The 25,535-nt window shown below is 40.3% G+C and overlaps 1 pseudogene; it reads right to left on the minus strand.

Annotated features, from left to right (window-relative positions):
- Positions 1-6,846: 6,846 nt before the first annotated feature.
- LOC131924128 (zinc finger protein 780B-like) lies at positions 6,847-24,165 on the minus strand (annotated as a pseudogene).
- Between the last annotated feature and the right edge of the window lie 1,370 nt (positions 24,166-25,535).

The following is a 25,535-nucleotide window of genomic DNA, read 5'->3' on the forward strand; positions in this document are numbered from 1 at the left end:
TAGTTTCCTTCTAGCCATGAAGCCAAAGTTCAGAGAACAGAAGTTTTGGGGAAAACTTGGTGGTCTTTCTCTCTCAAAAACTGAAAGTTTTCTGGGGAAAAACTTAACCTCTCTCTGAAAAACTAAAAAGCCTTCCAGGTCTTTGCTTCTCAGAGATTCTCTTTCTGTAAGGATATAGATTCACCTGGAGACATCAGTATGGGAGAATCACCTGTAAAGGCTTTAGAAACAAGAAACTTCTTAGAATATGGCAAATCCTCTCTGCTAAGTCCTGTCTCTCTAAGCTAGAGAAAAACAGCAGCCAGAAGTTCCCTACAGTTAGAGCCTAGCAAGCAAGTGCAGGCAGAAAGCTGAAGCAGGGACAGCCTCCCCCAAGGTGAAGCCACAACAGAGGTGGTATGAGACCTGGGGAAGGGTCTACTGGAGGTCTTTACTGCAAGGAGAAGGCAGTAAAGCTGCACTGAGGCATCAGGGACACTATCTGGTGGAGGAGCTGAGCTAGGACAGGATGGAGAACTATCTGGGAGAAAAGTTCTCTTTTCTATCAGAGAAAGGACCTTTCTAAAAAGCTTTGTTTCAAGTGCTTTTGGTTTCCCTCACTTACCTGGGAAAGTGAAGCCCTGAAGCATTTTTTCCTCTGGCAATAAGCCACTGTATGCACAGGCAGATGGACACAACTCACTCAGGGACAGAGTCAGGTGAAAGGTCTGATTAGGGAAGTACACCTGTCCTAATGCGAGCTTAGGGAGAGATCTTTTGTCCCTCCCCTTGGCATTGTTATAAAAAGGCCTTTGGAATAAAGTTCTGGTCTGGTGGATAAATATCCAGGCCCACCAGAGGCTATCCTGCATTGAACATTTTATTGAGCATTTCTGTTTCTCTCCCCTCTTTATTTCTACCTAAGTCTCTTATCCCTCATTCTTCAAGAGTCCCTGGGTTAAATAAATGTGGGAACTGGTTGCCCACACTTGACAAACTGTAACCAGCAAGACTGACACCAGTTGTAAATTTATTGCTCATTCAATAACTCTTGACACTGTGGAAACACACACAACCACATTGTACACACATGACCACACAGCACCATGTAAAATACACAAGTGTATCTATGTTTCTATACAACACAAGCATAATCATACAGTATCTTGCAAGGTGATTGTTACCCATGGTGGTTTGAAAGAAAATGACCACCATCAACTCATAGGGAATGGCACTATTGGGCCTTGCTGGAGTGGGTGTAGTTTAGTTGGAGGAAGTGTGTCACTAGGGGGTCGGCTTTGAGGTCTCAAGTGCTTAAGCAAGCACTGTGTATTTGGATGTAGGACTATCAGCCCCTTCTCCAGCACCAGGTCTGCCTGCATACTGCCATGCTTCTCACCATGATGATAATGGACTGAAACTCTGAAACTGTAAGCCAGCCCTAATTAAATGTTTTCCTTTATAAGAGTTGCTGTGGTTATGGTGTCTCTTCATAGCAATAGAAACCCTAAGACATTACCCATTACTGAATTTTCTACTAGACAACTCTCTTCACCACAATGAACTAGAAATAGAGCAACCTATCCCAAAAAGATCATTCACATGAAGGTATCATTCAAGATAGGCATTAACAAAATGGAGGTAAATTTTTGAGATGGCATTGTAACAATATATTTTAGAATCTAGTAAAATACCAAATTCAAATAACTCTAGAAAAAATAAATGGAGGAAAATTGTGTATATTTGTAATCTTGAAGAAATATTTCTCTCTTTAGACATTACAATTATCATCATCAGGGCTGGAGAGATGGCTCAACAATTAAGAACACAAGCTGTATTTTCTTACATTAGACTCAAATTCAGTCTCCATCACTCACCTGGTGACTCACAACTGTCCTAACTCCAGTTCCAGTGGCATCTGACACCCTCTTCTGGCACCCTGAGGCACCAGGGCACACAGAAAGTGCACATGCAGGCAAGATACTCATATACATAAAATAAAATGTCTGAAAACATGCAGGTAAGACATGCATATACATAAAATAAGTATGTCTTAAAATATGAAACTATCTCCTATTAATTTTCATTTACTGCTGATGCCATCTTTATACTGGTTTAGGGTTTCTTCTGTAGCTTCTTGACTTGAATGCTTAACTTTTTCCAACTTTGTCAATTACTCATATGCCAGGGACAGTGCTTATATTTGGGGTTAAAATGACAACAAAAACAAGGGTCCATTCAAAATAGTCTTGTTCCCTGCTTTCATTGAATGGTATTAATTTTGTACCATCAGTTATACCACACAACTTGAATTCTGTTGACATTATTATGTTCTTCATTCAGCATTTTGGTTTTTACTTACATTTGACCCAGTATTTAAGTATCCATAACTATAAAAATTTGAATGTAATAGTATCTCCATGTAGATTACATATCCACAACAAGCTAGACCTTTTAGTGAACCTCTGGCAGCCACCACCTTACCCAAATGAACAAGTTTAATTTCTTAAATAATGTGGTAGCTGCCACCTAAGCGCTTCTGGATATGTTAAAAGATACACAATCTTTAATGTATTCTTATCCAAAATGAGTCATCTGAACCTTAAATTCCTTAGATAGAAGGCAACAGTGGCTAAAGGCTTGTTATGTAGTTTGGTGATTGAGCTCCTATCTGCCATACACAAGGACCTAGCTTCAATCAACACTGAAAATTAAATAAAGGACAGAGCAAGGCCTAATCTTTATCTATATTGGATTCTCCTTAGGATACATAAATTTGTAAAAAGCAGAGTTTGAAAGCTAATGACAAATTTCTGAGTTTCTTAAAACTCTGGATCATTTCCTGGGTATAATAGTCTCCGCCGATATCTGTGGTCTCTTAGAGTCTGCAGGACAGACTGCACAGACCCTTCTAGCTTTTATTAGAGTCTCCACTAAAAGGTAAGGTGTAATTCTAATAGGCCTACCTTTATATGTTACTTGTTCTTTCTCCCTTCAGCTTTTAATATTTTCTTCTGTATGTTTTGGTTTTGATTATTATATGACAAGGGAACTTCCTTTTCAGACCCAAGCCATTTGGTGTTCTGTATGCTTCTTGTGCTTTTATAGTCATCTCCCTCTTTAGGTTAGGGAAGTTTTCTCCTACAATTTTCTTGAAAATATTTTCTAGGCCTTTGAGTTGGGGTTCTTCTCCTTCTATTTCTATTATTCTTAGATTTTTTTTTTTTTTTTTTTTTTTTTTTTTTTTTTTTTTTTTTTTTTTTTTACTGTCCCAGACTTCCTGGATTTCTGTTTCAGGAACTTTTTATAGGTAACACTTTCTTTGAGCAATGTATCTATTTCTTCTATCATATTTCAATGCCCGAGATTCTCTCTTCCATCTCTTGTATTTTGTTGGTGATGATTACAACTGTAGTTCCAGTTCATTTACCTAGATTTTCAATTTTCAGAATTCCTTTAGTTTTGTTTTCTTTATTGCTATTTCTTTTTTCAGGTCTTAAAAAGTTTTTGTTTGTTGGGTTCAACTGTTTGTTTTTCTTAGCTTTCTTGAAGGGATTTATTCATTTCCTCCAATTATCTGTGTGTCTTTTCCTTGATTTCTTTAAGGAATTTAATCACTTCTTTTAGAACCTCTATCATCTTCATGAAGTTGGATTTGAGTCCTTTTTCTCATGTTTCAAATGTGTTGGAATATTCAGTGCCTACTGTATTAGGATGGCTGGGTTCTGATGGTGACACTGACCCAGTTGTTGATTGTGTTCTTATGCTGGCATCTAAGCATCTGAGTTTGGTGTGATTATAGATCTAGGTTTGGGTTTGTCTTTGTTGGATGGGTGTTTTGTTCTTTGGTTTGTTTCCTCTCTAGTCGTCTGGTTGCTAATATGGTTTCTTGTTGAGCAAGAGGTCTTGGGCCCAAGTTGGGGACTGGGACACAGTGATGAGGGGAGGGGGTTTGGGGATAGTGAAGGGGAGGAACCAAGAGTCTAGGAATTCTGCAGGCAGAGAAAGCTACTTGGAGTTCTGGAAGCCTACGTGGCCTCTGACCCAGCACCAGTCTCTGCCCCAGTTGGAGGCTAGTACACAGAGACAAGGGAGGGAGAATTGGGGGCCAGTGTTTAGGGTAGGGCACCAAGAGAATGTAGGTCAGTGGGTCGGTTGCCTAGATGGAGTTCTGGTAGTGTATCCTATGGTCCAAGCAGGAAGTCTCCACCTAAGCTGGAAGCTGGGATATGGCAACAAGGAGGGGAAGGGGTTGAGGGTTGGGTCCTAGGTGGGTTCACTGAGAGTGGATGTCCATGGGTGGGCAGCTACCTGATCTTCTGGGAGATATGGCCTGTGCTTTAGACAGGGGGTGTCTGCCAGAGTTGGGAGCTGGAACACAGCAATGAGGGTTGAGGGACAACTGAGGATTGATATGCTGAGTGCTAGAGAGTCAGAAAGGTCTTCTGGCAGGCATTACCTGTGGTTGGGCAGATGATGTCTACCCAAGGAGACTGAGAAAGTGAGGAAGATCCATGGGGTGGCTGGCCTACCTGGTCTTTGGGTAAGCACAGCCTGTGGTTGGGGCAGGGGGTGGGGTGGGGAGTGTCTACCCAAACAAGAGTGTCTGGGTCATTTCTTTAATAATATGGTTCTGTAGCAGAGATGACACTCCATCTTAGCTGCTGTGGTAAATTATAAAATGGAAAGTCTAAAACTTTGTTTTTTAAAAAAGGGTCTCTAGACAGCCAAAGTTGGACTTGAAGTCACAATGTAGCTAAACTTGCCTCCAACTCTTGATTGTCCTGCCTCACATTCCTAGTACTGAGATTCAGACATATACTATCACACACACCTAACTCTAAAGCATATTTTTTTTTCTTTTAAAAATTCAGAAAGGGTTTCTCTGTGTACCCACCTTAGCTGTCTGGAACTAGCTATGTACATCACTCTGGACTTGAACTTACAGAGATCCACCTGTCTCTGCCTCCTGAGTGCTGGTTAGATTAAAGGTGTGTACCACCACCATCAGGTTTTAAAAGGTATTCTTAATGGTACAGCCCCAAATACCCATATACACAGAAAAACAGAATCAACATAGTAAACTGTTGACAATTTTGAATCTGGGTGGGACATAGAAGTCTGTTGTTGAGTCTTCCAACTTTTCCATATATATAAAAAATTTCACACATGTATTTTTATAAGTAGTTTCAATTTTGGCTATTTTTGTTAATGCTTTACCAGAAGGTCACCAGAGAAGACCATTCAGATAAGAGTTTATAGCCAACTGAAAGTCATTATTCCAGTTTGCTGGAACATCACTCAGGTATTTGGGATCGAAGTGTAGCCCCAAGCATTCAGAGCAAAGGGCTATTAAAAGAAAAAAACTACATCCTATTATCTTGCTCAGCTGCTGGAAAGGGAGCCTTTGCCCAAGCACACAGTTAAACAGAAGCCAGGATAAGGTAGCTAGATGATCTTGACCTCTGGCTCCTAGACTATAGTTGGGGAATTTTTCACAAGATTCTCCATCAAATTCTGCTCAAACTTAAAATGGCCTCAGCAAGAATATGAGATGGAGGAGCCTCTGCACTGTCTTGCCCTGTCACAAATGTATAGCTTATCTTAATGTCTGGGCAGAGAGCATACATTATAGGGTTTCACCTTTTGAAATTTCTGTGTTTAACCCCTTTAAAAAAAGTACTTATTCATTAACAGTTGTGTATTTAACAACTCCACACAAATACTTAAAGAATGGATTCTCAATGAAAGTCCTTTCATGTACCTTTTCATGCATTAGATGTATACAGAATGAAGTTATTTTAAATTTATAGTGGAGAAATGCATGAGGATTTTCTATGGTATCTGCAGTATGATTTGCCTTTCATATCAGTTACAGTAATGCCTATAAAAACAAGAACACTTTAAAAGCTACTTTACATAATGAGGGCATGAAGCAAATACTCTTTCAAGGATTTTATATCAATTAAAACCTTGTCCTCATGACTTTGGCAGATATTGTGCTGGCCATTAACAGAAGCCATAGGATGTTAATAGTGACAAGGAAGATGCTACAAATAAACCTAGTTCCAATAACTGCTCTCCCTAAGTTGGCTGAGAAGTGATTGATATATTAAGTTTATAAAATTAACAAGATGAAAGTAAATCAAGAACATGATGTCTTCCCTATTATTTCTGACATTCAAAGACATTCTCAACAGAATACCTCCTTGGAACAACATACTTTCCACACTGATTCTATAAGGGATCTTGGCATCAAGAATATATGAATACTCTGATGTTGACCAAATCTTAGGGCAGATTATTCTTCCCACATTCTTTTCAGAACAGTCTTGACCATGAGTCCTCTGATGTTCAGTAAAACTTCCATACAAAGGCTTGTGTACCTTCTTACATGCATAGAACTGATGATTATGGATTTTCAATGTCTTGTAAGCTTACCATTTACAATAAAGGCTTTCTCACATTCTTTACATTCACAGAGTTTCAAGCCTACTGGGCTCTGATGGGATTTAGGAGCTGAGCTAATTCAATAAACATTCCTACATGCCTTGCATTCATAGGGTTTCACACCAGCATGGTTTCCTTTATGTTAAGGACTGAGCTCTACTTAACGGTCTTTCCACATTCTTTATAGAGTTAGGGCTTCATGCCAGTATGTCTTCTCTGCTGTGCAGTGAAGGCTGAACTAAATCTAAACATTTTCCCACATTTCTGACTTTCATAGGATTTCTCACCATTATGAATTCTGATATACAGGTAGCTCAGAATTACTGCTAAAGGCTTTTCCACATTCCTTGCATCTATAAGGATTCTTTCCAATATGAATCTTATGTGTCAAACAAACTTTCATTTGACTGAAGGGCTTCCAACCAAATTCTTAACATTGGTAAAGTTTCTTCTCACTAGTGTGAATTCCTTGATGTGCTTTACGGTATCTATCACAAGTAAGGTACTTCCCACATTCTTTACATTTATAAGGATCTTTACCAGTATAAAATTGGTAATAATATCAAAAGGGTCCCCCACATTCCTTGCATTAAAAGAGCTTCTCACAAGTATGAATTAGCTGATGTTGAGTAAGCTGGTACTGAGGTGTGAAGGCTGACCCACAGTGCTCACATTAAAATTTCTCTCCAGTATGAATGTTCTGGTGCTGAGTGAGCTTTGCCAGAACAATGAAGGCCTTTCCACATTCCTTACACTGAAAGGGTCTCAAACCAGAATGAATTTTCTGATGTTGACTAAGGTTTGATCAATGATTAAAGGCTTTCCCACACTGACTACATTCATATAATTTTACACCAGTATGACTAATCCTATGTTCAACAAGGCTGGAGACTCGATTGAAGGACTTCCCACATTCCTCACATTCAAATGGTTTTTTGACCTGTATGAAGAATGTTTTTGTGGTAATTAAGCTGGCTGGGAATATGAAAAGCCTTTCCACATTCTTTACATTCAAAGGGTCTTTCACCATCATGAAATCTCTGATGGCAAATGAGATGTATATTAACCCTAAAGACTTTCCCACATTCCTTACAAATAAAGGGTTTTTTTTCCAGTGTGAATACACTGATGCCCAGTTAAATTTGAACGTCGACTAAAGTATTTTCCACATTCCTTGCATTGATATGGTTTCTCATCAGTATGGATTCTCTGATGTTCACTAAGTTGGGACTTTTGTCTGAAGGCTGACCCACACAGCTTGCACTTGAAAGTTTTCTCATCAGTGTGAATTTTCTGATGCTCAGAAAGGTATGACTGAAGCCTAAAAGTCTTCCCACATACATTACATTCAAGGGGTTTCTCACCAGTATGAATTTTCTGGTGCTGCAAAAGCAATGAACCACAACTGAATATCTTCCCACACTGCTGACATTCAAATGATTTCTCTCCAGTATGAATGTCCTGGTGCTTAGTGAGCTCTGCAAGAACAGTGAAGGCCTTTCCACACTCCTTACACTGAAAGGGTCTCTCAGCAGTATGAATTTTCTGATGTTGCAAGAAGTTTGAGCGACGTTTAAAGGCTTTTCCACACTCATTACACTCATATGGTTTCACACCAGCATGAATAATCCTATGTTCAACAAGGTGGGAGACTCGCTTAAAGGACTTCCCACATTTCTCACATTCAAAAGGTCTCTCACCACTATGAGATTTCTGATGTCCTTTTAGTTGGTGGGGAAGTCTGAAGGCTTTCCCACATTTCTCACATTCAAAAGGTTTCTCACCACTGTGAGACTTCTGATGTCTTCTAAGCTGTTGTTGGAGTCTGAAGGCTTTCCCACATTCCTTACATTCATAGGGTTTCACACCAGCATGAACACTCCTATGTTCAACAAGGCGGGAGACTAGCTTGAAGGACTTCCCACATTCCTCACATTTAAATGGTTTTATATTTGTATGCATGGTTTTGTGGTACTTAAGCAGGCTGGGAAGATGAAAAGCCTTTCCACATTCATCACATTCAAAAGGTCTCTTAGCACTGTGAGACTTCTGATGTCTTCTAAGCTGTTGCTGGAGTCTGAAGGCTTTCCCACAATCCTTACATTCATAGGGTTTCACACCAGCATGAACACTCCTATGTTCAACAAGGTGGGAGACTAGCTTGAAGGACTTCCCACATTCCTCACATTCAAATGGTTTTACACTTGAATGAATGGTTTTGTGGTACTTAAGCATGCTGGGAAGTTGAAAAGCCTTTCCACATTCATCACATTCAAAAGGTCTCTCAGCACTGTGAGACTTCTGATGTCTTCTAAGCTGTTGCTGGAGTCTGAAGGCTTTCCCACATTCCTTACATTCATGGGGTTTCTCGACAGTATGAATACTCTGATGCTGAATAAGATCTGAAATACAACCAAAGTGTTTCCCACACTCAGTACATTCATATGTTTTTTTTGTATTATGAGTAGGAGTCTGGCAGGTGTCAGTAGGTAGTTTTTCCTTGTTTGTAATCTTTTGATTAGCATCTCCTTCTTGATTACTCTGTAGTGCCTTGGATGTAATACAGTTGGGTCCATTACTAAAACTGGAGCCTTGGAGGTCAAAAGTTTTACTTATATGCTTTACGCTCTCTTTGGGTAAATTTGTATTAGAAATACGATTGTCTGGAGATGTTTTTTGAACTTTATAATCTGACTCCAAATCTGAAAGAAACAGAGAAAGGAAGACTTTTATTTTCCTGTAAACACACACACACACACACACACACACACACACACACACACACACACACCATCCATTAATGAATGGCCAGACTCCAAAGGATTTTGTGAGAAGCTGAACAGGAGCAAGCAAAGAAAGCAACAGTAATGCAAGTTTAAGTAAGTGGAACAGGTTGGAAACAGGAGGTACACCTACCTGCTTTACAAGATTAAAACAAACCATACTGAAAAAAATCTGATGTGCTTCTTTACATATTATTTAAAATACATACCCTATGGTGAAAGTTTTTTAACCAAATCTGAGAAAAAAGATCTATACTATACAAATACATAATTTATCTGTCATCCTTTAAGGAAACTGGCCTGGAGAAGCAGTAGTTGGCACATCTTTAATTCCAGCACTCAGGAGGCAGAGGAAGGAGGATCTCTAATGTTCAGACAGAAATTCCACCTCAGTCCTTCCTTCCCCATCTCTGTTTTTTCAAACCCTGCTCTGTCTCAGAAAACCAGCCAAAAGGCCTCTCATCTCCCAGAAATGCTCAAGATCACACCTACAGGGTTTTTAAACTGCCCCTTAGAGAATGGCCATGTGGTTTTTAGGTCTCTTCTCCTGTCTCCTCTCTGGAGGCCGAAACAATCATCCAGGAGCATTTTACTCATTAAACCTGGACTTTTAATTCTTAATTCGGTTTGATTTGGTTTGATCTGGATTACTGTGTCAGTGGAGAAGCTTAATATCAGGGTACAGAAACCTTTCATCTAAGTTCAAGGCTAGCCTGGTCTATAGAGTTCCAGAACAGCCAGAGTTGCACTGAGAAATCCTGTCTCAAAAAACAAAAAAGAAAAAGAAAACTGGCCTGGATTTGGAATTCTGAAAAAAAAAAAAAAGGGAGGGGGTGAGGGGGCAAAAATCTTTGGTAGTGGTAGTATACAAATGTAATCCCAGAAACAAAAAGGCAGAGGTAACAACTTCATGAGTTCCAGGCAAGCTGGGACTAGACAATGAGACCCTGTCTGAAAAAAATAAGAACAAGCTAAAAAAGAAAACAGAAAGAAAGGGGGAAAAATACATTAGAATTTTACAGAAAACTAAGGATCTCTGGCCAGGGAAACAGGTACGCTCATTGCAGATCTTTACCTATTCCCCCTTCACCTCCAAATCCATTCCCCTAGTCTCATGCCTAGATCTGCAGCAAACTACCTGCTGTGGCCTGCCCTTCATCCTTGCTCCCATCTCTAGATGATCACACAGATTCACACCTCCAAACTTCCTTTTCTCCATTCACTGCTTTATCCCAACCCACAACTGGAACAGAGATTCCCTGGAAACCCAAAAGGCACTCTGGTCAGTGAAACAGGTAGACTAACTGCAGATCTTCACCTCTCCCTCCATTCCTTCAATCCCCAGTCCCATCCCCAGCTCTGTAGCAGACCATCCGCTGTAGCCTCTCCACTTTCTGACCTCATTCCTAGGGCACTAAGCAGATCCTAGTGGAGCACCTTAGTTCTTTTCTCCTGTGTGTTAGGTTTCAAACCTGGGACAAAAGGATGAGGTGCCTATTTAACATATCAAAATGGACCTGGCCACCAGGTTCTGCCTTTATGAATATGATACACTTTAAAGAGGAAATGAAAAAAAATCCCTTAAAGAAATCTATGAAAACACAAACAAATTATGGAAGGAAACGAACAAAACAGATCAAAACCTGGAAGTAGAAATAGAATCAATTAAGAAAACCCAAACTGAGGGAAATCTGGAAATAAAATTCTCTGGGTTTCCTTGGTGTCTATTATGTCCTCCTTTCCATCTCTAATTTTGTTAATTTGGATCTTCTCCCTTTGCCTTTCAGTTACTTTGGTTAAGGGTTGGTAAATCTTACTGATTTTCTCAAAGAACCAATATGTATTTCCTTTGTTGTTTCTATTTTATTTATTTTAGACCTGAGTTTAATTATTTCTGCTATCTGCTCCTTTTTGGCATAATTTTTTTCTTTCTTTTTCTATTTTTGCTTCTAGGGCTTTCAGTCGTGGTATTACATTGCTAGTATGAGCTCTCTCCAATTATTTTTTTATGTAGGTACACAGTGCTATGAATTTGCCTCTTAGAACTTCAGGAGGTATCAACATCCCCAATCTCAAGTTGTACTATTGAGATATAGTAATAAAAATAGCATGGTATTGACACAAAAACTGACACATTGATCAAGAGAATCAAATTGAAGACCTAGACACAAATTCACACACCTATGGACACCTGATTGTTGAGAAAGTAGCCAGAAATACGAACTTGAAAAGAGAAAACATCTTGAACAAGTGCTGGTCAAACTGGACACCTGCATGTACAAGAATTCAAATAGATCCATACCTACCAACCTGCATAAAGCTTCAAGTGGAACAAAGACCTTACTATAAAACCACATACACTGAACCTGACAGAAAAGTGGGGGATGGCCTTGAACTCATCAGCACAGGAAAAGACTTTCTGAACAGAACACTATTAGCACAGGCATAGAGATTTATTAATTAATAACAATTAGTAAATGGGACTTTATGAAAGTGAAAAGCTTCTGCACATCAAAGGACACTGTCATTCACACAAAGTGGCAGCCTACAAAATGGGAAACGATTTTACCAATTTACCAATTGATGGCTAATATCCAAAATACATAAAGAACTCAAATAACTAGAGATCAAGTAAATAACCCAATTAGAAAGTGGAGTACAGATCTAAACAAAATTCTCAAAAGAAAATTCAAATGGCTGAAAAACACTTAAAGAAATGTTCAACATCCTTAGCCATCAGGGAAATGTAAATCAAAACTACTTTGAGCTTTCATCTTACACCCATCAGAATGGTAATTCGTAAAACAAGTGACTGTTCATGCTTGCAAGTATGTAGACTAATGGGAACACTCGTCCACTGTTGGTGGGTGTGCAAACTGGTACAGCTACTGTGGAAATCTTTGTGATGGTTCCTCAGGAAGGTGAGAATCAATCTACCTCAAGAAGCAACTATATCACTCTTGAGCATATACCCAAAGGATCCTTCATCCTACCAGAGACACTTGCTCAAACATGTTCATTGATGCTCTAGTCATAATAGTCAGGAATTGGAAATAAGATAGATGTCCCTTAACAGAAGAATGCATAACGAAAATGTGGTACAAGGAGTATTACTCACCTGTTAAAAAAATAATTTGAGCCAGGCAGCGGTGGCGTATGCCTTTAATACCAGCACTCGGGAGGCAGAACTAGGCAGATCTGTATGAGTTTGAGGCCAACCTGGTCTACAGAGCAAGACCCAGGACAGGCACACAAAAAAATTGAAGTCATGAACTTTGTAGGTAAATGATGGAACCAGAAAGTTATCAGAGTAAAGTATTCTAGACCCATAAAGACAAATATGGTATGTAATCACATATATAAAGATACTAGCTGTTAAATCAACGATAACCTACAACCTGTAGACCACAGAGGTTAGGTATAAAGTAAGAAACTAGGGGTCACATAGATCTTGTTAGGAAAGAGAAATACAATAGCTTTGGTTGGATAGGGGGACTAGAATGAGAAGTTAAGTTGGGAAGTATAGCTGGAGTTATTCTGTGTCCACCCGGCTTCTACTGCTCAGACCCAAACAAACACACAGACGCTTATATTATTTAAACTGTTCGGCCTAATGGCTCAGGCTTCTTGCTATCTAGTTCTTATATCTTTAATTAACCCATTTCTATTAATCTGTAAGTTGCCACGTGGCTTGTGGCTTACCAGTACTTTGCATCTTGCTTCTTATGGTGGCGGCTGGCAGCATCTCCTCACTCAGCCTTCCACTTCCCAGAATTCTCCTCTGTGCTTATCCTGCCTATACTATACTTCCTGCCTGGCTACTGGCCAATCAGTGTTTTATTTATCAATCAATCAGAGCAACACATTCACAGCAAACAGAAAGACATCCCCAGCAGGGAAGGGGAGGAAAAGGGGGCACTAGTAAAGGAAATATGGGAAGAGATAGCTAAAATTAAGGGGGATTTGAGGACCAGTATGGAAACCCAATATAGTAGAAGCTTCCTAAAATATATGCATATATGTAGGCAATCTAACAAATTGCCAGATAATGGGGGAGACAGTGCTCCAACTGATCATCTCTTGTCACCAAATGAAATCTCCAGCCCTGAGGCTGAATTACATCTAATTGAATTGTTGGCCAAAGGGTGCTATAGAAGCCCCAAAAGAAGGCAGTTGCCAAGACTACAGGCTGTTGTGCAAAAACTGATGACAATGCCGCATAGCTGAAGGTAACACCTACACAGCTCATTGAACATGGATAAGTCAAACTGTTGCTGACATTCAGCCTACACCCCAATGTTCCAGTGTCTTTGGTACAGGAAGGTACTCTACACACTAGTAAAAGAGAAACACAAACACCAAGCCACCCACAAACCCCTGGACCAAGCCCACAAAAACCCTTGCTTGTCCTCCCAGCAAGATATGCTACAGCCATGGTGGCACAAGGCTTGTGGTTACTGAATGAGATCTATGAGATGAAACCCATTCCTATGTGGTGCTATTTTGTTTGTACTCTAACCAATAAAATTTGCCTGAAGATCAGAGGACAGTGCCAGAAATTAGATTAAACATAGAGGCTAGGGAGTGGTGGCATACACCTTTATTTAATCTCAGCACTTGGGCTCTCTTGCCTTTGCTCCCAGTATTTGGGACGCACACACACCATTAATACCAGTACTAGGAAGGTTGAGACAGGAAGTGATATGGCTGGGCACAGAAAGGCATATAAGGCAGGAAGAGACAGAAACTCTCCCATTTTGGCTGAGGACTCAGGGTCATTCAGTCTGAGGATTCATGGAGACAGGATCTTCCCCTTTCAGCTGAGGAGTTGGTGAGATAAGAAGTGGCTGTGGCTTGCTCCTTTTGTCTCTCTGATCTTTCAGCATATACCCCAATATCTGGCTCCAGGTTATTATAAGACCAATTATGATTCGTGTTATATTTGGCATAAAACTTTTAGGGCATGAATTCACACAAAAGCCACTTGCCTGTGACTTTACAGCCACCACCAGCTCAGGTGAAAGGTGCACACAGCCAGAGCCACTACCCCGCTGCTAGATTTTCCTTTTCTTCCCCAAGCCCTCTGAAGGAGTCTTAGATTTTTTTCTGTCATAGCCTTTCTACAGGAGACTCCACAGACCTTTGCCTGCAAAAGCCACAAGAGTTATTTGTTTTTGAACATTCTCCAGTGCAGACAGCTGGCTCTTTGGCTTCTTCCCTGTCCCAGTGGCTTGTGGCTTTCCCTGGACCCCCTCCTCAGGCTGTTGCCACACTAGGTAGCTGCCTCACTTCACTGTCATCTGAATCGTTATTGTCAGCAGATCTGGAGAGTCAACTGGGATTTCTTAAAAGGGGGAATTAGTTAAAAAACAAACAGAGTTTTTTCCCATACTGAAAAATGGGAAACACTATTACAATGGAGGGCGTTTGGTCTCTGTTTGATAGCATGATAGTTTGAAAACGGAACAATTAAATGAGAGGATAATTAATGTAGGTTGGATTTATGTAATTTCAATTATAAGTATTATTTGTTTGATCATGTCTCTTTTATCATTAAAAAAGTTGGTTAATATGAGTGCCAAGATGAATGTTTTAGAAAAACTCATTAACACACATTATAGAGATATTCATACTCAGAGGATTTAAAGGAGAACCAATCTCAACATTGCATTATAAGGTTACAGATAAACAGTCTAAGGCACCAGGCGGTGGTGGCGCATGCCTTTAATCCCCGCACTCGGGAGGCAGAGGCAGGAGGATCTCTGTGAGTTTGAGGCCAGCCTGGTCTAAAAATTGAGTTCCAAAAAAGGCGCAAAACTACACAGAGAAACCCTGTCTCGAAAAACCAAAACAGCAAACAAACAAACAAAAAGTATAAGGCTTTCAAAAAGCCAATCTTAATTTATCCAGTAACCTTACAGGGATTGCTAAATGACACATATCCCCCAGACTGTGTAAGAACTGAACGGACTCCTGTGCAAATGTTAGGAGATTCAAGGAAGTGATAGTCTCATATGGCATGCACTCACCTTTTTATGAAGCAGATGTTAAACTCATGGTCAACTTGTAATAGAATTATCCCTCAAGACTGGAGAGATTTGGTTACAGCAGTCTTGGAGGCTGGTCCCCAATTACAATGGAGGACTTTGTGAAAGGATGAGGCTACGACCACTGAACAAAAAGTAGGGTAGAGGTATTGAAATCTCCCAAGACCAACTATCAGGGAGATAGTTTATGCTAATGTAGAAAGGCAATCTTTAAATGATGACCACACCCTGGCTTTATGCCATGCAGCAGATTTGAATGCTTGGGACAGAATTGAAGAAGTAGGAGAGAAAACTGAGTCATTTACAAAGTTAAACAGGGCTCAAAAGAAACTTTCACTGATTTCTTACAAAGACTGACCTCAGCAGTAAATAGAATGATACCAAATTCAGAAGCTAGACAAATAATGATTGAATCTCTGGCTTTTGAAAATGCTAATGTACAATGCAAGAGGGTAATTAGGCCATTAAAGGCAAGATCAGCACCCCTAGAGGAATGGATCCAAGATACAATCAATATTGAATCTCATAACCATCATGACGCTTGGAAGAGGTGATATCCAGAAGTTTGAAGAAAAATCGAAATGGTAGGTGTTTCAATTGAGGTAAACAAGGCACCTAAAAAGGGACTGTGAACAGGGTGTTCCTAAAAACAATGTTTTCGCTAATAATCCCAACAGAACACCCCTCCCTTCTCGAGTATGCAGAAGATGTGGCAAAGGCAGACATTGGACTAATGAATGTAGTTCAATAAGGGACAGTCAAGGCAATCCTTTGCCATTGGGAAATGCCTTGAAGAGCCTTTTGTGGGACCCCATGTCAAATTTGGTTCAGTTGTTTCCTATCATCATGGAGGAAACTCCTCCCCAGAGCAACTAAAAGATTATATTTGAACAAGAGAGACCACTTGATTAAAAGAAGTGATAGTTCATTAAACAGAGTGACCACTCAATCTAAATTAACTTATAAAACTAATAAATTGCTTTTCCTTTCATCAAATATAACTTGCCAAAAGGGAAACTCCCCAAAGTTAGGGTTGGGAAGGGTTTTGTTTTTGTCTTTTCAGGATAATAAAAACAATCATCTTGAGGAATTTACAGACCTTTGATCAAATAAAAATCCAAAGACGAGGCCGGGTGGTGGTGGCGCACACCTTTAATCCCAGCACTCGGGAGGCAGAGCCAGGCGGATCTCTGTGAGTTCGAGGCCAGCCTGGGCTACCAAGTGAGTTCCAGGAAAGGCGCAAAACTACACAGAGAAACCCTGCCTCGAAAAACCAGAAAAAAAAAAAAAAAAAAACAAAATAAAAAAATCCAAAGACGAAGGAAGAACTATCTGGAAAAAATTACCAAGAAAAGGAATAATCTGACCTAATGCAACCTCTGAAGTCTCCAAAAAGATGATGTGATTCAACTATGATAACGCCATTAAGTTGACAAACACTACCCAAAGATTGGCTTTGGACTACAAACAGCTCAGGACAATTTCGAGGTAGCTAGCTGAGATGATACAACCTCATAGACTACTCTAGCCAGGAATTCAGACAAACACTGTGATTTCCCATTATGCAGAGACTGGACAACAAATGATATAGTTACCTCTCCCAGGACTTGACAAGTAACCCAAATTTTTCTTTTCAGGATCCCCTAAAGATGCCATCGCCCCCAGACAGTAGGAAGTAAATTTAAGAACACAGCATCCATATTCCCAAGAGGTGGGGTGGTTGGTTTTTGGTCATTCAATGGGTTATGGATATTAGTCATTGTTTAGGGTTATTGATTACAAGTTGTTACTGGTAATGGCCAGGAAAAAAGCTAAACAAATTTAGATTCAGGGTCCTTGTTTTGAAAAGAAAAAAAATATAGATATGAGATAAAAGGTAGATTACTAAATCTACTCTGAAAAAAAGATATAGAAATGATAGGACAAAGGGTAGATTATTGAATTTACTCTGAAAAGAAAGTGAGGATATGGATATGATAAGATTAAAAAGGTAGATTACTGAATCTACTTTTCAAACGCAACTACTAGCTTTAAATATTTTACATTGGATTGGATTTTTGTATATTGTATACAAATTGTGTATATTGACACAAAGTTGAGATTATTTTTGTTAGAACATACTGTACATACATTTCTAATCTTGTTCAAGGTATTGTACCTATACATTTCCTTTAACAATGTAATACAAATTTCTACTCCTTGAAAGTTACTATTATATACTAAATAGACTATAAAGAAATGCAGGTTAGTGGTCACCTATTACAATCAAACTTGTAGTCAGGTTAGGTATGTTTTCAAGGCCAGATATATTTTAGATAGACAAATAGTCTTCCAAAACTTCAGAGATCTACTGAATATGACATTTAAGATGTTTTAATAACAGGTTCTATTTTTTTTTTTTTAATGACAATGAGACATGCCTGTTCCTGGCAGCACCAATCTACCTCAGAGAAGATGATGGGCATGGAAGAAATGCCACATGAAGTTTACTTTCTTTGTGGCAAAAGTTAGCCATTGGGCAAGGAAAGGCCCTTACCTTGACTGCTGACAATATGCTGTGCAAATGGGACAAGTAGGACACAAATGGACTGCTGAACCTTGCCAAGACAAGGGAGGACAGTCCTTCAGAAAATCCTGCTTCACAGATAAGTCTGTTAGATATGCTAGGTCTGTACGATGAAGACAGATGCCCCAAGGTTGCAGAGGAACCTTGGGTGACTGTCCAGGCAGCCAGATGTTTCTGTCATTTTTTAAATTTTTTGGAAGTTGCTTGATTGCACTTCCCACTTACTCAGGTAATATTATTTCCTTCTCAGGTCTCTGAGGGAGTTGAAGACTAGACAGTTATAGTTTTCCTTGTTAACAAATTCAGAAAAGAAACTCACTAAAGAGGTGTAAAGTGTATAAGTTTGAAAGACATCAAAAGATAGTTTTCAATTGATAATACAAGTTAGGATAGAAAGTGAATCAGGTACAACACTTTGGACTCACCAAAATAGGATAAATAATGGACTATTTTCTTGGAATCTGTCAAATGTTAATGAGCTGGACATTGTTAATGTAATTCTTGACTGTATATATTGTATATATGTATTGTACTTACTGTGCACACTTTTTCTTATATTAGTTATAATCTTTTATAATTTTAGACAAAAAGGGAGAAATGTGGTGATATTTTTGTTTGTACTCTAACCAACAAAAATTTGCCTGAAGATCAGAGGACAGTGCCAGCCACTACATTAAACATAGAGGATAGGCAGTGGTGGCACACACCTTTAATCTCAGCACTTGGGATCTCATGCCTTTGCCCCCAGTATTTGGTAAGCACACACGCCGTTTAATACCAGTACTAGGAAGGTTGAGACAGGAAGGATATGGCCGGGCAGAGAAAGGCATATAAGGTGGGAGGAGACAGGAACTCTCCCCTTTCTGCTGAGGAGTTGGCAAGGTGAGAAGTGGCTGTGGCTTGTTTCCTCTGATCTTTCAGCATTTACCCCAATATCTGGCTCCAGGTTTTTATTATAAGACCAATTAGGATTTGTGCAACATTCCTGACACTGGATGAGTGACCAAGACCTGAGAGTAGACAGCCAGGGTATCTAGGGTAAAACCAAATACTACTGTGTTAAAAATCAAAAAGAAAAATGAAGTAATAAAATGGGTCCTAATGGCATCCTGCTATACTTAATAGATCAGTGTCTGGCTCAGCCATCATCAGAGAAGCTTCCTCATGCAGCAGCTGGGAACAAATGCAGAGACCCACAGCCAGACACTATGCAGAGAATGAGACCTTGAGATGCTCAGCACTAAAAGGGATGTTTCCATCAAATCCCTCCCCATAATGCCCAGGGAACTTCGTGGAAGAGGAGATGGAAAGAAACAGTGTAAAAGCCAGAGAGATGGAAGATACCAATGGCCTCTTAATCAACATGATCAAAGCATTTATGATTTCAAGGAGACTGAGGCAGCATGCACAGGACTTGCACTACCCAACCTGTACCAGGTCCTTTGTGCAAAAGTTGATTATGGCCTCCAGTTTAGTGTTTATATGGGACTTATGAGTGTGCAACCAAGTGAGTTTCTAATTCTTGTGCTTTCTCTTGGGTGATTTCACTTTGGTTTTTTTGTCCAGTTCCAATGTGGGAGTTTGGTTTCAGCTTATTTTATTTTATTATTATCCCTTAGAAGCCTGTTTGTTTCCTAAAAGAGGCAGAAAGGGAGTGGATCTAGATGAGAGGGGCAAGGGAAAATAGGGAAGATATAGAAGGAGGGGAAGCCATAGAAAGGATACATTATTGGTGAAAAAAAAATCTATTCTCAATAAAAGGAGGGGGGAAGAAGATTAAGGAAACCTAATAGTGAATACATTCAAAAAGTCTGATGCTGAAATGTCCACAAAACTAAAGTCAAACCAAAAATGTTCATCAAAATGGGAAAACCCATAGCAAAAACTGAACTTGTGAGCATCCTCGTGAGACCGTAATTTTCTTAGGATAATAGTAATAGTTGTTTACATTAACGAGGATTGATGGAAGGTTGTTAGTGGATAATATCCTACCAATGGATACATGAAATACTTAGAATCAAGTGTCATATTAGTGACTTACCATCAAATAGGTCAAGAGAAAATGTTTAAAATGTAGTTGTTGACATAGACACAGCACACGACACCAAATGTTATCAATTAGTATATTTAGATGACTGTAGTTCTTTTTGATGCTTTATTTAAAAAGATTTTGTTGTTGCCTGCATTTTTTTTGGTTTATTTTGAATGATTCATTTATTTTACTTTATGTGTTTCTGTGAGCGCCTGCAAATATGTATGTATATCATTTGCATGCCTGGTACCCAAGGAAGCCAAAAGAGAGCTGTGGAATTGGACTTATAGGTGGCTGAAAGCCTCCATTGGGTGTTGAAAATCCATTAGGTATTGGGAGCGAAACCTGGATCCTCTGTAAGATCAGCAAGTGCTCTTAACCACTGCACCATCTCTCCAGCCCATGTTTTGATATGGTCTCATGTAGCTAAGGCTGGCCTCAAACTCAATACGTAGCTGAGGATAATCTTGAAGTTCTGATCTTCCTGCTTCTACCTCCCAAACTCTGTTATTACAGATATATCTCCTGTATTACACAGGGTTCTCTGGAGGAAGAGAACTGTTCATTCTATATATATATGGGATTTATGAGCGTGGCTTACAGGCTGTCATCCAACCAGGCCAACAATGCTTGTCTAACAACACAAAGTCTAAGAATCCAGGGGTTGTTCACTCCATGAGACTGGATGTCTCAGCTGGTCTTCAATACAAGCTGGAATCTGAAGAAGTAGGCTCTCATGCCAGTGAAGGAATGGACTTGCCAGCAGAGTAAAGGAAGCAGACAAAATGAAAGAGCTTTCTTCTTTCACATGCTATTTACAGGCTGCTATCAGATGGTGGAGCCCAGATTTAAGGTGGATCTATACCTCAAAAGATGAATTAAAGGTGGTACTTCCCACTTCAAATGACCTAATTAAGAAAAATCTCTCACAGGTGTACCCAGCTGCTTGGGTTTTAGTTAGTTCAGATGTAGTCAGGTTGACAATCAAGAAGAGCCATCACAGCCCCCATGCCAAGCTGGGTAAAAGGCTGTGTTGTGTGTGCACTCACATGTTGTTTTATTGACTTCTCTACCTATTCTTTTTGAGTCAGGGTCTCTCATTGCCTGGAGCTTGACAGGCAAACTAGGCTAAATTGTCAACAAGACAAGGGATCAGCCTTTTCCACTTCCCCAGTGCTGCAGTTAGAAGCATAGGTCACACCATCACATGTTGATTAGAGTGACTATGAAGATATACAATTAAAATATTTGCTATGCCTCACTGTGCTCCTGAATTCACTGGTGTTCAAATTGTCTTATCATTGGGTCAGCGGTTAAGGACACTGACTGCTCTTCCTGAGGACCTGGGTTCTAGTACCAGCAGCCACCTGTAACTCCAGCCCCAGGGGATCTGACACTCTTTTATGGCCTCTTTGGGTACCTGCATACATGTGTATACATACACACACACACACACACACACAAAACCAGTAATACAATACATTTAAAATGGTAGAAAGAGAGTAACTACTCCAATAAGAGGGAAAAAGGTGAGGACAACTTAGTGACTCATAAACTAGAAGCCCCTGTGACAGCCTTTGCTATGACCTTAACTTCCTTCCCAGGTCTCAGGCATGTTCTTCCACAGGCGTTAGCGATTTGAAGAAAGTAAGTCAACCCAGTGTCAGGCACGAGGCGACTCTCCGACCACATGCTGTGCCTGGCAATTCTGGAGCCCTGTCTTCCTGTGGTGATATTGTGTTTGTGCTCTAACAAATAATGCTTGCCTGGAGATCAGAGTGCGGAGCTGGCCATTACAGGTGAGGCAGTGGTGGCACACACCTTTAATCCCAGCACTTGGGATCTCATGCCTTTGATCCCAGTACTTGGGAGGCACAGGCCTTTAATCCTAGCACTTGGGAGGAGGAAACAGGAAGTGATATGGTTGGGTAGAAAGAGGAAGTGATAAGATAGGGTGGAGACAGGAGCTTGGCCCCTTTCAGTCTCAGCATTCCTAGAGGTAAGAAGTCTTTCTAGTGGCTGGCTGCTCTGCTTCTCTGATCTTCCAGCTTTCACCCTGATATCTGACTCCAGGTTTTTATTATTAATACCAATTATAATTCAAGATACACCTTCCTCTTACTCACCTGGGCTGGGCTTGTCTGTTTGTTTCTTCACAACCATCCAGGGCTCTCTCTTCTGCTCTAATAAGGTGATCAGATCGGGTTTGGAAATGGAACTTCCCACTTAAAAGAAAGAAGAAATGACACGTGGAGACTTTTCTTTTTTTGAGACTCAGTCTCTCTTGTTATTCCAGGATGACCTGGAACTTGATATGATAACCAGCATGTCCTAGAACTTACATGATCTGCCTGCCTCTGCCTCTCAAATGCTAGGATTAATTGTGTGTGCCACCATGAGTTGCCTGTGTAGACTTTTAAAAATACAGACTTATTTATTATGAAGGTCTATACAGGTTGGCATGGTGAACCATGCCTGTCAGCCCAGTAGGTGGGGAATGAGCCAGGCAGCCAGCCATAACAAGACCCTTGAAATGCAAAAAGAGATTTAAAAAAAAAAAGCCTAAATAATCCTGAGGAAAGATTTTAGAGAAGACAGAGAAGAACCAGCTGGGTGACAAACCAGCTGTTTCAGAAAAGGGTTTAATGTCATTTAAATGCAGACAGGGGCTTGTCATTTAAGGGGAAGTACATATAGTGGGGGAGAACATGAACCCTTATGCTACACTGTCTAGTGTAAACTCCATCTCTGCAGCTCACTAACAATGCCGTTAAAAATTCTCCTAAGATTCCATGTGCAATTTTCCCATATAAAACCTGGGCATGGTGGCACACACATGAAATCGCAACACCTGAGAAGTGGAAGCAGGCAGATGAGAAGTTCAAGGCCAGCCTTAGTTTCATAAGAACTCCAAAGCCAGCCTATGCTACATGAGACCTGACATCAAAAAACCAAATAATAACAACAACAACAATAATAATTTTGCTGATATCTATTGGATGGGGCTGATACTAAGACTAAGTAGTATATTCAAGTACTTGGAATACTGTCTGACCTACAGTAACACAATATCATTTTTTTAAATTTCCATTTATTTATTTTCTAATGCTGGGGATTGAACTAGGACCTTGAGTATGCTGTGTAAATGCTCTACCACTGAGTTATATTACCAGCCATGAAAACTGTTATCATTTTGTTAATTATGTTGCCTTCTTTCATATTTGGACCTCATTTTTACAGATTTGCTCAATGAAAAATTCACAGCCTCAAACTTCCACAACAAAGTAGGTACAGGAAGTGTTTGTTAAGGGAAACAGAATGTGTCCACTGTGTCCACTTCTGTTTTGAATTAATTCTATTGATTCATTAGTAAGTAAATCATAAAGGCTCTTTTGTTTAGTTGTGTATGCATGTATGTACAGTGTATTTATGTTTTTATGAGGGTGTGTGCACAAGTGTGTATAAGCATGCATGTGTGTCTGTGTACAGATCAGAGAGCAGTGTGAAGTTTCTTCTTCGTTTGCTCCCCACTTTGGTTTTTGAGACAGAATCTCTCCCTGAACCCAGAGCTCATTGAGAGGATCTCCAAGGTGTGGACTAAAAGCAGGTGCTTCATGAAGCTCCTGTTTTCAACCAAGGAAATCTCACAATATTCCTTTGGGAAGGGTGAGGAACTCAGCTACCTCTTTAAAATTCTATTGACTTAAATTTCTTTTATGTGAGATCTGTCTACAAGTATGCACCACATGCATGTATGTGCACATAGAGGACAAAAGAAGGCATCAGATCCCTATGGAAATGGAGTTACAGATGGCTGTCAGTCACCTTCCTGTGGTAAGAATTAACCCAGGTACTCTGCAAGAGCAGACCACCAAGCTGTCTCTCTACTCCCTAATTATATTTACTAACTTATTTATTTGCTTACTTATTGCATTTTGTTTGTTTGTTTTGTTTGAAAAAACGGCCTCACCCTGTTGGCCTTGAATTCTCTATGTACCTGAGAGTGACCTTGAACTCACAACAATATTCCTGCCTTAGCCTTATGAGTAAAGGAATGACAGGCATGGCCACCAAGACCAGCTTCAGCTACCACAGGAAAGATAGCCCTGTCTTTTCATTCAGAGTGAGGAAAGCCAACAGTGTAGAGAGCACATCCCCCTTTCATGGGGACAGATGGATGGCCTTACCCACTGTGACGAGGTTGCTGTAGGTCTCCAACATTATGTCCCTGTATAAGACCTTCTGAGAAGCATCCAGGTAGGCCCACTCCCCCCGAGAGAAGACAACAGCCACATCTCTGAATGTCACTGACCCCTGAAACCACAAACACAAATTATAGTTAAATTGGGGAAGTGTTCAAGATGGAAAATCGGAGGTGAAAGGACTCAAGCACAGGAAGAAGACATGGAAATGTTCAAAGTACCTGACTGCACACCCTCCCCCAGTAAAGGATGATGGTACCCACTCTACACATCTAATAAATGTGTATTTCCATTCCATCCACACCCTTCAAGTTATAGCCCAGAAGAGAGAAATGTCACCTGGTTTCAGTGTAAACTACTAAGAAATAGTGTGAGTGGTTGAGTTTATTATGGTATCAGATGATATCAATAAGATTTTTTTTTTTGTCACAAGAATGATTTTTGCAACTATGTAAGAGTCCGTAAACTATGTAAGGGTTCATATTACTGGCATATTAGGTTTAAGGGGTTTTCCTTAAAAACAAAAAACAAAAACTTTCAAGGTGAGCAGTGTGTCTCAGGTCTTCCTGGACTCTGGAGACCACAGCCCCTCCCAATCACAGCCTGATGACCTTTCCCTCTCATCAATGAACTCTCTCTTAAAGCCCCTCAGGCAGGTCATCTCATCACACACATGCACCGAGGCCATTCACTCTCAAACCCTGTGTCATCAGCCTGAAAACACCAAAGATGTCAATCAGGAGTCCCAGTGCAGTCAAAGGAGACCATCACCTCAACGTTCTGAAACCCCCAAAGACCCTGCTTCCCTGTGGACTGTCACCTCCTCTGCAACGACAGTCCTCCCTGACCACAGACCAAGCAGAAAGCAGATGTGCAGGAATGCATTCAAAGAAAACTCCAGAACCAGCAGGAAAGAGCCACAGACAGGAGGTGCTCTGGTCTTCCAACCCTCACTGTAATGGGGCAGACTGGGCTGGAGGATTTCAGGTCCTTGGGAAGCTTCACAAGAGGAAGACAGCAAAGACTCACCTAACCTGAAAGTCACCCTATGTAAAGAGACAAAGGTCAACTTACACAGACCATGTTCTGAGAACTAGAGCTGGCCATTCTTCTTCGGGATCCTCCCCTGGGGAACAAAAAGAAAGCCTTTCAATAGATTGTGACTCGATGTTCCCAGACTGACTTAGGTCAGCATGATTTCATCGACTACTTTTATATCTCAAGCATCCCCACTCACACACTCCTCTCCCACTGCTCATAGCATCCCACACACAAATTAGAAGCAGACAGGAGTCTACACAAAGACGATTCTGTTTTGTTTTTGTGTTTTTTGAGACGGGGTTTCTCTGTGCAGTCCTGGCTGTCCTGGAACTTGAATGGTAGACCAGGCTGGCCTGGAACTCAAGAGATCTGGCTGCTCCTGCATCTAAACTATGATCCTTTATAATTAGTTACAAAACATGCTGTAACAGGAGG

This window comes from Peromyscus eremicus, chromosome 1, assembly GCF_949786415.1.
Source record: "Peromyscus eremicus chromosome 1, PerEre_H2_v1, whole genome shotgun sequence".
In the NCBI taxonomy this organism is placed as follows: domain Eukaryota; kingdom Metazoa; phylum Chordata; class Mammalia; order Rodentia; family Cricetidae; genus Peromyscus; species Peromyscus eremicus.